The sequence below is a fragment of the Rhineura floridana genome, chromosome 2 (genome assembly GCF_030035675.1).
Source record: "Rhineura floridana isolate rRhiFlo1 chromosome 2, rRhiFlo1.hap2, whole genome shotgun sequence".
Taxonomy (NCBI): Eukaryota; Metazoa; Chordata; class Lepidosauria; order Squamata; family Rhineuridae; genus Rhineura; species Rhineura floridana.
In genome coordinates this window covers 127,528,970-127,543,353 of record NC_084481.1, presented here as the reverse complement: position 1 = coordinate 127,543,353, position 14,384 = coordinate 127,528,970, and positions in this window count along the sequence as shown.

The window sequence follows — 14,384 nt, the reverse complement described above, 5'->3', positions numbered from 1 at the left end:
CCCAGGGCAGCAAACAAAAGCACTAAAAACACTTTAAAAATCATAAAAACAGACTTTAAAATATATTAAAACAAAACATCTTTAAAAACATTTTTAAAAGCTTTAAAACATTTTTTTTAAGAAAAAGTTTAAAAACATATTAAAAAGCAATTTCAACACAGACACAGACTGGAATAAGGTCTCAACTTAAAGGACTTGTTAAAAGAACAAGTTCCTTATCACTTGAGGCTGCAGTTTTCCCTGGTTGAGTAAGCCCCATTGAATACATTGGGACTTGGGACTTCCCGGAAGGAGTGCTGGCTGGTGGTTGTCTCTGAGGGAGCTCTGCCTCAGAGGAAGCTTTTTTCAGGTTAAAAGCCAGCCAAGAGGAATCTTGGACTGGCTTAAATGTTCTCCAAGGTATAGGAGAACCGATCAGATTTTCCACAAGACTTCGTTGAGCTGTTGGCGGCTGGAATTGATCAGGAAATCCCTGAGATAAGAAGGCATGCCGATCGGCTGAAGACGGAGTCAGGATTTCCACGCAAGCTGTACTGGAAAAAAGCGAAGCGTTCTTTTTTTCTTCTTAAAAAAAACGTTCTTAACCAGCGAGCCTACTTCTGTCTAAATCTTATCATTTGGCTTAAATTACTACAATAAAAGGGATTTGTTTATGAATCAGCAACTGAGAAACCTGGGTGAGTCATACTTTTTCTCTTTTAAATATAATTAAGGAAGAAAGAAAATGTAAACAACTTATATACTTTTTTTACGACAAAAAGCTGGCCTGAATTTGGAGTTTTAAAGTTTAGAAACGGATGAGAGGTAATTATTATATTTTGGACTATTTTTCTCTTTGGACTATTTCTTTTTGGACGAATCTGCTGCTCGTATATGTTACTAATTGTTTGGTGTTGGGAACCAGAATTGTTTTGCATTCTTGGATGTAGATAAGAACTGTGCTGTGCTGGCTGGACTTCAATAACAGGCCTGGAATATTAACTCTTTTGTTGGTGGAGGAAAAAAAAAGAAATAGACTGCCTCTAGGTTTTGGAACAGTGATTAATATCAGAAATTAAAGGCTTTTCTTGAAAATGACAACTAAAAAAGCAACTAAGGCCCAGGAGCGAAGAAGAAGTTCTATTGATCCACAGTAAGGGGTTATACCCCCAGATATGTTTCAAAAAATAATGGAAGGGATTAATGATATAAAACAGGAAATGAAAACTGAATTGACAGATATAAAAGACTATATTAAAATACAAGTGGATGAGATTAAAGGGACAATTGGGCAAATAAAGGAGGATGCAAAAAACACTAAAGAAAAGGTACAAATCTTGGAGAATAGAACAGATATATTAAATCTGGAAATAGAAAAAAACTTGGACTATATGGCTGTGACTGAAATGAGAAATAGAGAACATTGTTTGAGATTCCGTGCAATTCCTGAGGAAACAGGTGAAGACATCAGAGATAAAATTGTTAATGCTCTAGTAAAATTTCTGGATTTGAATGAAGATCAGATGGAATTTGAAATAGACAAAGTGTATAGAATTAATTCCAGATATGCAACAATGAATAAAATTCCAAGAGATGTGCTTGTTCATTTTATAAAGAAGACGACCAGAGATATGGTATTACAGCAACACTTTAAAAATACCTTTAAAATTGATGGTAAGGAAATACTGGTGATGAAAGAAATTCCTATTAGACTTTTACGTAAGAGAAAAGAATATGCTTTCCTTACAGAGAAACTTAAGCAACGCAAAATTCAATTTAGATGGGATGTTCCAGAAGGAGTGATCTTTACATTCAGACAACAGAAATATAGATTGAATACTGTTCAAAAAGCAAGGGACTTCTTGAGAAAAGCTTCAAAAGATATGGATGAAGATAAACTCAAAGATATGGATATAATTCCTGGGGAACAAAGTCAACAAAGATATGCAGAGGAAGGAAAGGAAGATGATGGATTAAAAGGAGCATCAGGCACATTTTAAAATACACGCTTAAAGATGGATTACAAATATCTAACTTGGAATATAAATGGAGCTAATACGGCGCAGAAGAGAAAGAAAGTGTTTCATTATTTGAAAAAATTAAAATTGGATATAATTTGTTTACAAGAAACTCATATTAAGAAGAAAGATTCCAAATATTTGATTTGTAAAAATTTGGGTGAAGAATTTATTTCGGCTGGACCAAAAAAAAAAATGGAGTTGTTCTCTACATTAACCCACAATTGCTTCCTAAATTGGTATTACTGGATGATAGTGGTAGATTTGTGGGGGTTGAAATTACTCTACAGGGTACAAACATTTTGATAGTGGGTATCTATGCCCCCAATGAAGATAAAACAAGGTTTTACACAGGACTTATGGAAAAATTGTCAGAGTTTTCATATGACCATTGGTGCGTTATGGGTGATTGGAATGGGGTAATCTCACCAAAAATTGATAGGCTTTCTGAAAAAAATATCAAAGAGACACAGGATAAATTACCGAAGATTTGCTTTGAACTGATGGAACATTTAGAATTGGTGGATACCTGGAGATATATAAATGATAATGCAAAGGAATTTACTTATTTTTCAGAAAGACACAAAACATTCTCGAGGATTGATATGATCTGGATGTCTAAAATTTTAGCGAAGGACACTTTTAAAATGGATATATTACCAAAAACTTTTTCGGATCATAACCCTGTGATATTAACTTTAAAAAAGAAAAATCTTGGATTTAGATGGAGACTAAATGAATCTTTATTACAGAATGACAAAGTAGTACAAGAATGTAAGAAGAAATTAAAAGAGTTTTTTGAACATAATTTACATAAAGGAACAAGTGAAAATATTGTTTGGGATACAAGTAAGGCATTTATGAGGGGATATCTTATTAAATGTAACTCTGAATTAAAAAAAAGAAACAACAGAAAATGCAATTAATTTTGGAAGAAATAAAACAAAAAGAGGAAGAATTGAAAAAGAATCCAACTAAAGTTTCTATTGTAAATCAAATCAAAATGTTACAGAAGCAAGTATCAATGCTGACAGTTAGAGAAATTGAAAGAAAACTAAATTTTGCTAAACAAAGGACTTTTGAATTTGCAAATAAACCTGGGAAATGGTTAGCATATAAATTAAGAAAAGAATGTCAAAAAAATATCATTTTAAAGATACAAGAAGGAGATGAGACGTTGACAGATAATGTAAAAATTAAAAAGATTTTTCATCAATATTATTCAACATTGTACAAATGTCAGGAAATTCCATCTGAAAAAATAGAAGAGTATATATCTAAACAGAATTTGCCTAAAATTACAGACTTTCAGAGACAAGCTATTAATGGCCCTATTACGTTAAGAGAGATATCTGAAGCTATAAACAAAATTAAATTAGGAAAGGCACCAGGACCAGATGGGTTATCTGCAATGTATTATAAATGTTTGGAGGAAGAACTCTTACTACCTTTACAGTCTACAATGAATCTTATTCTGCAAGAGGGAAAGATACCGCATAGTTGGAAAAATGCTAATATAACATTAATACCTAAAGAGGAGCAAGATTTAACTAAAACAAAAAATTATCGACCAATATCTCTATTGAATAATGACTATAAAATTTTTACAATGATCTTGGCAGAAAGATTGAAAATAATATTGCAACAATTTATTCAGGAAGATCAATCAGGGTTTTTACCTAAAAGACAATTACGTGACAACGTCAGGAATGTCTTGAATGTCTTGGAATATTTAGAACAACGAAATGATAAACAAGCAGCTTTGATTTTTTTAGATGCTGAAAAAGCATTTGATAATTTGAATTGGAAATTTATGTTTCAGGTTTTGGAGCAAATGGATTTTGGAGACAATTTTATAAAATGGATTAGATCGATTTATACATCTCAGAAGGCTCAGATAATTGTTAACGGAGATTTAACGGATTCATGTGAAATACAAAAGGGTACAAGACAGGGATGTCCTTTATCTCCTCTTTTATTTATTCTGGTCTTAGAAGTGCTGCTTAGAGATATAAGGCAAGATAAAAGAATTTCGGGATTAAAGATAAAAAAAGAAGAATATAAATTGAGAGCATTTGCTGATGATTTGATAATTGTACTAGAAAATCCTTTGGAAGGAATTAATGTATTTTTTTTTTTACAATAATTTTTATTCAAATTTTCATAAAACATACAAATCAAAATCATAAAACATTCAAAGACCCAAAACAAAACAAAACAAAAATGATTAAACAAAATAAAATAAAAATAAAATATTGACTTCCCATTTGTCACAGATCAAATCAGTTATAGGTCTACAATATATAACAATCCTGTCTCTTAAATTATATTATAAAATCACTTTCCTCCAGTAGTTATCTTAATTAATCATCAAATCTCATAAACATTACTTTATTCTTTCCACAAAAAGTCAAAGAGAGGTTTCAATTCTTTAAGAAATATATCTATCAATTTTTCTCCAAATAAACATTTCGATTAATCCATCTCATCAAAATCTGTTAGGTCCAATAATTTCAATAGCCATTATTCCATTATCCCTATTAATTTCATCTTCCATCTTCAATAGTCCTGTTAAGTCCAGTAATTTCAGTGTCCAATCTTCCATTATCAGTATTCCATAATAATCTTGCTGTCATAGCCATAGTCATATAATAAGAGTCTGATGGGAATTTCCTCTATCCCAAATATTTTCTTGCCATCCATTCTGAATAAGTTGCTGAAGTACTGTTGTAAAGTCATATCTCTGTTCTTCTTTTTTACAAAATGCACTGGCTCATCTCTTGAGAGTTTTTCCATTGTCACATGGCTGCAGTTAATTCCATAGATTTTCACTATATCAAACTCCATCACGTCATTCCAGTCCAGAAGATTATCCAAGCCATTGACAACTTTATCTCTAATATCTTCATTAATTTCTTCAGAGATAACGTCTCTGATCTCATTCTCCTCTCTCACAGGATCCCCTATTTCTTTAAGCTCCTGCGTCATTTTGCTCAGTTCAATTTTCAGCTCCTTACTGCCCTGTCGCAGGGTTTGTTTCGTTATCTCAATCTCATCCATTATTTTCTGAAACATAATTACTTCCAGATTCTCAGCCACTTTCTTGATTGCCATTTTTAAAACCACGAAAACAAAGCAAAACAGAAGTAAAGAAGAACCACTTCTTATTTCAGCAGCAATTGGGTTAATATTCCAGGCTTGATGACATCACAATATAAACAGAGCAGCCTGCCTTATCTCTCTATGTTCAAGAATACAAAACAAATTTGGTTCCCAGCATCAAAACAGTTAGTGGCGTCGTGAAGAAGCAGATTCGTCGAAATAAAATAGACCAAAAAGAGAATAGTCCCAGACAATATAACATTCCTCGGAATAGAAATCCCTCTTCTGTTTATATCTTTAGAATGCACTTCCAGGACAGCTTTTTGCAACAAAAACAGAGATAAGCTGTTAATTTCGTGAATAACAGAGAAGAGTTATAGCTCACCCGGAAGTACTTCAAAGCCGATCAATCTGACAAATCTCCTTTTGCTGCAACAATTTAAACCAAGTAAGAAAAATAATAGAAAGAAGGGTGCTTGCCTGTTAGTCGGTTTTCTCTTTGAAGAAAAGATAAACGTATCGCATTAAACAGATAGAGCAAAAGTTGGAAGTCCGTCCGGCATTGTTGGCTGGACCTTATCTCATAAATTAATGAAATCCAGTCCTCCCAACAAAAACAGGCTTTTGAGGTTGATCTCTACGTTTCTCCCTGCCCGGGAGAAATTTCATCAGTCAAAAAAAAAATGTTCTGACTGATTTATATCTGAATAAGCTTCTTTTGAGGCGGGAGCCCGTCTCAAAAGCAGGCACAAGCAAAGTCACCCTTCCCGGAAGTCGGAAGGAATTAATGTATTGATGGACAAATTAAAAGAATTTGGACCGTTAGCAGGATTTAAGATGAACAATCAAAAAACAAAGATGCTGGTGAAAAATTTAACTTTAAGGGAACAGAAAGAGTTAATGGACAAGACAGATTTTACAATAGAGAAAAAGTTGAAATATTTAGGTATCATTATGACAAATAAAAATTCAAAGTTGTTTCATAATAATTATGAAAAATTATGGATAGAGATTAAGAAAGACTTGCTAAAATGGAATAAACTACAACTGTCATTAATGGGTAGAATATCTGTGATAAAAATGAATGTATTACCGAGAATGATGTTTTTGTTTCAAACAATACCTGTAATATCCTCTGATTTACCTTTTAAACAATGGCAAAAAGATATCTCTAAATTTGTATGGAAAGGAAAAAAACCAAGAGTCAAATTTAAATTACTACAAGATGCCAAAGAAAGAGGAGGACTGGGATTACCAAATCTGAGACTTTATTTTGCTGCCTGCTGTCTAGTCTGGATAAAGGAATGGATCTTATTGAGGAATAAAAGACTATTGGATTTGGAGGGCCATAATTTGAAGTGGGGATGGCATGGATATCTATGGTATGACAAAGTAAAAGTAAATGTAGACTTTAACAATCATTTTATAAGACGTCCTCTGTTGAAAATATGGAATAGATATAAACCAAGGTTTTATTCGAAAATACCATTATGTGTCTCAAGTCAAGAAGCGTTTTATAGAAGAGAAATGGCTGGAAAAGAGAAATGGTTAACTTATCAAGAACTATTAGAAAATGTACATGGAGAATATACAATGAAAGAGAGAGAACAACTGACAAAGGAAGGATATAGTTTTCAATGGTTTGCCTATTTACAATTGTTAGAAAGATATAAAATGGACAAGAAAATGTATGGGTTTGAAATAAGTAAATCTGATTTTGAAATAGGACTGTGTACAAATGATGAAAATATAATTGCAAAAATGTATAAACTCTTATTGAAAATGGATATGGAGGAAGAACAAGTAAAAGAGTGTATGGTAAAGTGGGCAAAAAATTTTGGTTATAATATACAAATGGATCAATGGGAAAATATGTGGAAAAAAGGTTTGAAATTTACACTATGCTATAATCTTAAAGAAAATTTTTATAAAATGATGTACCGTTGGTACATGACTCCAGAAAAGTTGTCAAAAATGTATAGTAATGTTTCTAATGTTTGTTGGAAATGTAAACAACAAGAAGGATCATTTTATCATATGTGGTGGTTATGTAAAAAGGCAAAATCATTTTGGGCACAGATAGGTAGGAAGATGCAAAAAATTCTAAAGATAAATATTCAGTCAAAACCAGAATTTTTTTTATTGGGTTTTATGGATAAACAAATAGAAAAGAAATATGGAAGAATAATATTATATATGATTACGGCAGCAAGATTATTATATGCACAAAAGTGGAAAATGGAATCAACACCAACAATGGAAGAATGGTTATTGAAATTAATGGACTTAGTAGAAATGGACAAATTGACATGTTTACTTAGAGAAAAATCGACAGATACATTTCTTAAGGAATGGAAGCCTCTCTTAGACTTTTTGTTGAAAGATCAAAATAAAATGATGATACTGGGATTTGACGATTAATTAAGACAGCCTATGGAGAAAAGGGATTCTGTATGTATATATTAAGGGACAGGTTTGATGTATATTATATACTTATAGCTGATCTGTGACAAATCGGAAGTCAACTATTTTATTTTCATTTTTTGTTGTTGTATTGTTATGTTTTTTTGACATTGTTTTGTTTGTTTTTGGAAAAATTTGAATAAAAATTATAAAAAAAAAAGAATACATTGGGACTTGCTTCTGAGTAAACAAACATAGGATTGCACTATAAATATCTTTACAGGTTATATAAATAAACATATTTGATAGTCATGCTTATATAAATATTTTCATAGAATCATAGAATAGTAGAGTTGGAAGGGGCCTATAAGGCCATCAAGTCCAACCCCCTGCTCAATGCAGGAATCCAAATCAAAGCATTCCCGACAGATGGCTGTCCAGCTGCCTCTTGAATGCCTCCAGTGTCGGAGATCCCACTACCTCTCTAGTAATTAGTTCCATTGTTGTATGGCTCTAACAGTTAGGAAGCTTTTCCTGATGTCCAGTCGAAATCTGGCTTCTTGCAACTTTAGCCCATTATTCTGTGTCCTGCACTCTGGGATCATTGAGAAGAGATCCTGGCCCTCCTCTGTGTGGCAATCTTTCAAGTACTTGAAGAGTGCTATCATATCTCCCCTCAGTCTTCTCTTCTCCAGGTTAAATATGCCCCATTCCTTCAGTCTCTCCTCATAGGGCGTTGTTTCCAGTCCCCTGATCATCCTTGTTGCCCTCTTTTGAACCTGTTCCAGTTTGTCTGCATCCTTCTTGAAGCGCAGAGACCAGAACTGGACACAGCACTCAAGATGAGGCCTAACCAGTGCTGAATAGAGGGGAACTAATACTTCACATGATTTGGAAACTATACTTCTGTTAATGCAGCCTGATATAGCATTTGCCTTTTTTGCAGCCACATCACACTGTTGGCTCATATTCAGCTTGTGATCAACAACAATTCCAAGATCCTTCTTGCATGTCGTACTGCTGAGCCAAGTATCCCCCATCTTATAACTGTGCATTTGGTTTCTTTTTCCTAAGTGTAGAACTTTTACTTCCACCCAGTTTTGTCATGCTGTGTCCCAATAAGTATCCAATTGCATACTATGGTTGTACAATACTTCCTTTACATTTTAAGTATGCCTTGGGGTAGTCATGGTTCTCCATTGTTTTCATCCTGAGGGGCAGATAGGCTGGGAAATGGTGAGTAGCCCATGGTCACCCACTACACTTTATAGCTTATTTTCATTTTGAAAAATTAATTAAAACAATTTACATGCAGGCAAAATTTATTAAGCGGATTCACACAATATGTGTAAAGCACATCCAACTCGCATTTAAAGTGCATGACTTCCCCTAAAGAATTCTGGGAAGTGTCATTTCCCCCTCACAGTTATAGTTCTCAACACTCTTAACAAACTGCAGTTCCCATGATTCTGTGGTGGGATTCATGTGCTTCAAATGGGTGTTGAATGTGCTTTAAAGGAATGGTGTGGATCTGCCCTAGGTATGATGTTCATTCAAGAGTGAATTGAAAAGAACAATTTTAAAAGATACTTCTTACTCTTACTCATTTTTCAGACCTCTTTCTGAAGTAAAGGGTCAAATCTGTAAAAACATTTGGAGCAGCCACATTAAAAGATAAGGGCAGGGTATTCCAGGCAGGGGGTTGCCAACCCTGCTTGGATATGGATGTCTTTGCAGAAGAACCCTAGTCAAGGTTTACCAACAGCACAGTCCAAACTATATCTACTTAGAAGTCAGTCCTGTTGAGTTCTCTGGGGCTTAATCCCTTAGTAAGTGTGTTTAGAATTGCAGCCTTCAGGAGCCTCCATCTTTACTCCCCAAAGCTCCCATCTAACATCTCCACAACACTAGGCTCCTTTGTCTCTGCTGTGGCCTTCTGGTGACTGCCCTAACCTGAAGGCACTTAACCCTTCTTGCTGAAAGCAAGTAGGCTAGATTAAATGTTCCCTACCCAGGCTCATATACATAAAATATGAACGGCATTTTGTCAAAAGTATTTTTGTCTACATTTTATACCTCATCCTTGGTTTTCCAAGCTTGGCATGGAATGCTTCTCATACAGAATTAATTTGAAATGCTGCATTTTTATTATCATAATCATCATATTCAAAATAAAAAATATATGTACTGCCTTCAAGTTGATTCCAACTTATGGTGACCCTATGAATAGGGTTTTCATGAGGCTGAGAGGCAGTGACTGCCCCAAGGTCACTCAGTGAGCTTCATGGCTATGTGGGGATTTGAACCCTAGTCTCATTTTGTTCTCACAACAACCCTGTGAGATAGTAGGTTAGACTGGCCCAGGCAGGGTTATTCAGTGAGCAAAAATGATGCAAATAGGATCTCTTTTAATTGTGCTATCGACCTGCTTACTTCCACTCTGACTGGGGCATCTTGCAGCATGGGGAAGAGATGGGGGCACATCACAGCTGAAGTTCACCCATATAGGAGCATTATCTCTTTTTTATTACAGAGACGCCTGTTGCAGGTTTTGCTGCTGAGAGCAGCAGTCAGTTAGTGCGGCCACTTGAGTCACAGCTTGTTGATCCTGAGGAGGCAAAACTAGAAAGTGAGGTTCAGAAAGGAGGCCCTGTGCACGAGGAGGAGGAGGGCATGAAGCAGTGCCAGTTGCCCACAGCCACATCTGCAGAACAGCAAGTACCATGGTTTGGCTTTGAGAAAGCTTGTACATTTGTGAGCCAGAGTGGGAAAAATGTTGTTGTACGATGCAATTACTGCCTTCCAAGGATCAAAAATCTGAGATCAGCTGTTTCCTCCTCATCTAATGTGAAGAAACATTTTGAGGTAAGCCTTTGTCATGCTGGTCCTCAAAGAGTGTCCATTGTCTATTTATGTTTAAATTGTGAAGTTCCTCTTCCATTTTTTCTTGGATTCATGCTTTGTTCTTCTTCCTCAGAGGGCACACCCTGAGAAGCTGAGAGCAATTGAAGAAGCAATAAAGGCAAGGAGACATGGCCTTCCTGAACCAATGCATGACACCCCTCCTCCCAAAATGCTGAAGCAGAAGCAGACAACCCTTGAGAGGTGGTGATCTGGCAGGGATCTGCTTCTTCTGGCAGCCTGCGTACACCCTCGCTTCAAACTAGATTGGCTGGAATCGTGTCAGGCCACCACCCATACCAACAAGTAAGAACATTAGGGAAGCCCTTTGGGTGGATTACTCCAAGGGAAATGTTGTCTCAAGAGAGGCATCAGAGGGCTTAAGGTGGTAGGCAGGGGCTGGGCCTTTTCTTCCTGGGGCTCCTCATCACAACCTTGGGTTGCTGCAGGTAATCCTTAAGGGTCTGCTGTGCTGCCCCATGAGTGTGGTGACTTGGTCACCTTCCTACCTTCCATGTCATCACCCACAGGCTCAGGCTGGACCCTGAACCAGGGGACATGACAAGCATCAGGAAATGAAGAGCCGATGATGGTTTCCTAACATATATGTGTTAACATATCCTCTCTCTTTCTTAGATACACAATGGAAGCCTTGTTGAAAGCTGAAATAAAGATGGGTGTACTTAATGAGGACAGTGATCAGTCTTCAGATAAAGACCAGGAAGGAGATGACTTAGAAGTTGACTTCTTTAACTTTCTGCCCCAGGGCAAGAAGTCAGCAGTGGACACTGCTGAGGAGGAACTGGTGAGGTACCTGAGGTCTCCCAGCAGGGAAGTGTCATCACTGCATGGCTTTCCACGTGTGCTGCAGTGTTTTTTGCAGCACAACACAGGCATGCCTTCAAGCGCCGCAGGAGAACGCCTGTTCAGTACTGGTGGCAACGTAATGACTGTAAAAAGACATTCCTTGTCTGACATGCTCTTTGAGCATCTTGTTCTTTTGAGACATAACAGAAACATATTATAAATGCATTTCAAGTGTAAAATCTGATTTCAAGAGTTGGGGTATCTTCATTGCTTGGGGGGATGTGAGATTCTGTTATGCCATTATGTTAATCTTAAGGATAATTTTTTTTATTCTACTACCCCCTGTGTGTGTGTGTTTATTTTTAATATTGTTTTAGGCTTCTTAGATGTGCAGCAGCCAAGGCCAGCACCTTGTAGGAGTTTTTTTAAAAAAGTAACTGAAATGTAATTGTAGTGATTACTTTTGAGAAAAAGTAAAGTAATCAGTTACTTTCAGAGCAATTGTAATTGTAACGGTAATTACTACTTCTGGGGGGCCATGTAACTGTAACTGTAATTTATTACTTTTTAAAAGTAATCTTCCAAGCTCTGGGTAGTAGAGGTAGCAGCTGACTTACAAATTCAGGATATTTGGTCTAGGAACCATTGAGATACAATCCACATAGAATACTACAAAGTTATTGCTTTCAACAAAATCACTTTGTGGAATAGAGTCACCATCTGATACGTTATCATAATCCAATGGTTAAATCAAAGGAAATTATTTTATTTGTACTTGCTAGTGCAAGTCTTTCAAATTCTGAAACCACATGATTTGGTTGTCCTTAGTTTTGTACATCTCTCCATGAGATCTATGGGAAATCACTGTCCTTATTTTGTATTCTGGGATGATTTTTAAAACCCTTTGTTGTGTACATTGTGCACTTCACTCTCCACCTGTGCCCTTACTCAAGAGAGGATAGCTCTCGGGCACGTGCCTGCAAAAGCACACTGATAACATGATACCAACACACATTTTACTTTTCATTCCCCACTCCCCAATAACGGCCTATCCAGATAGTCAATGATGCTGAATGCGTTTGAGGACAGACAAAAGAAAGTACTACTTAATGCAGCATATAGTTAAAACATGGAATTTGCTCTCACAGGAGGCAGTGATGGCCACCAACTTGGATGGCTTTAAAAAAGAATTAGACAAATTTATAGAGGATAAGGATATCAGTGGCTACTGTCATGAAATTGTAACATTGTTCAAAATGGTTCATTGTAACATGGCTCAGAGCTCTGTGTGAGTGGAAAACTTTTAAGTTTCGTTTTTCAGCTGCCACTAATTAAGAGCTGGTGAAGCTGCACCTGGTTATCTCTGTTATCTGGTGAGAGCCTGGTACTCAAGGTCAAGCGGGCCTGAGAAGAGTTGAGATCAGGAGGGGAGGGGGCCCTGCTAAGGCGTAAAAAGTGAAGAAGCTTTGGGAAAATTACTTCATTAGAAAGTCCCCTGATTGGCTGAATTACTGTGAACTGTTGCTAGGGTTTTTCCCCTTAAGTATAGGGGGTGAGACCCATAGTCTTTGTTCCCCTGGGTTCCAACTAGATGGATGGTTACCTGAGTGGGGTTCCACTGCCTTCACTACCCTACTTATGTCTCTCTGAGGAGAGATGAGATTTACAACAACTACCTGTTCAAGTAAGTAGAATAGGTCAGTTTTGTTATTTTTGGTTGTGTCTGAACTCTCTTGTATGTCTTACCTAAATCCCTGGTTGGATGTGGGTTTTGAGGAATTGTTTTGCTGCTATTAATTGTACACTTATATTTTATTAATAAAGCTACTTCTTATTTACCCTGGTGTGTTCATTGAGTGAGAACAATTTGGTTCTGAATCCAGCACCTTGACCACTGACCACAAACTACCAAGAGTGTGTTTTGGCTTTACCAGAGGCTTCTAGACAAGGAGTGCCTGTTTGGCTCATCTTTAGGAATCCTTGGTTTACCTATGTCTGGGCTCTGGGTTTTTCCTAACTCAGAGTGAGAACCAGTTGAAGGGGTGGTGGCAGCCTATCTTCTACCTTGCAGGGTTGGTGTTGGTTTGCACAGCCTTGGCAAGGGGAAAAATTGGTTTCCAGATCAATTACCCAGGGTGGGGGAATTGGGTCCGAAGCATGCACCTGGCACCTGTGGGGTCGAGGGCATGACAGCTACTAGTCACGATGGTTATGCTCTTACTCCACAGTTGGAGGCAGTATGATTCTGAATGTTGGATTCTGCTGGAAACTGCAGGAGGGGAGACTGCTCTTGTGTTCATGTCCTGCTTGCAGACTTCCCATGTACATCTGGTTGGCCACTGTGAGAACAGGATGCTGGACTAGATGGGTCACTGGCCTGATCCAGAAGGTTCTTCTTACATTCTGATGAAGTGCCATTTCTACAATAAATGCAAGTGGATCCATTGTGTAAGATTAAAAATATTCTACTAAATGCAGTTTATTATTCACTTCTAGGCAAAAAAAACCCTTGCTGTTTAAGAATGTATCTATAGCCAACAGATATTTCTATCAAACTTCAAAAAGCAGGGAAATTGGGCAGCTATAGTGAATGCACCAGGGGAGCAGGAGACCTGACCTCCTCTCTGAGATATTGGACTGTCCTACAAATTTGTCAAAATGCAAACACAATTTGGGTTGATCTTTCACAGTCCAATCCACTTCCTTTGTAGCTTGGAATAATTTTGTAACATGTGCCTCTGAGCATATGGTGAGTGATGACAGCACCTGCCATCTCTAAAGATGGAGAATTGTATTTTTGTATGTTTGTTGCTGTTCTTCTTAGTTTGCTTCTTTCTTGTGTTACTACTGTTTCTACCTAGAAAGTTCTATTTCTCTCATTATTCATCCTATAAATCTGAGTCAAACTTATGTTTCTGATTATTTATTGACCTTTTTATTGGTCAATGTCATATGATGGTGAAGAAAGCCTTTTGTGTTTCAAACTGGAGGTTATTTTCTATTTGTTTTGGCTGCATTAACAGTTGAATGAGAAACTGCAGTTTGATATAAAATCAGACTGATTACAATATGTTGCTACTTAAGCAATGAATGTAGATGTTGGAAAAAACAAGCTTGGCTTGCCCAAGATGCATGTTTTCAGCCTGCTATGCTTAACCACTCCACTTAAGGAAA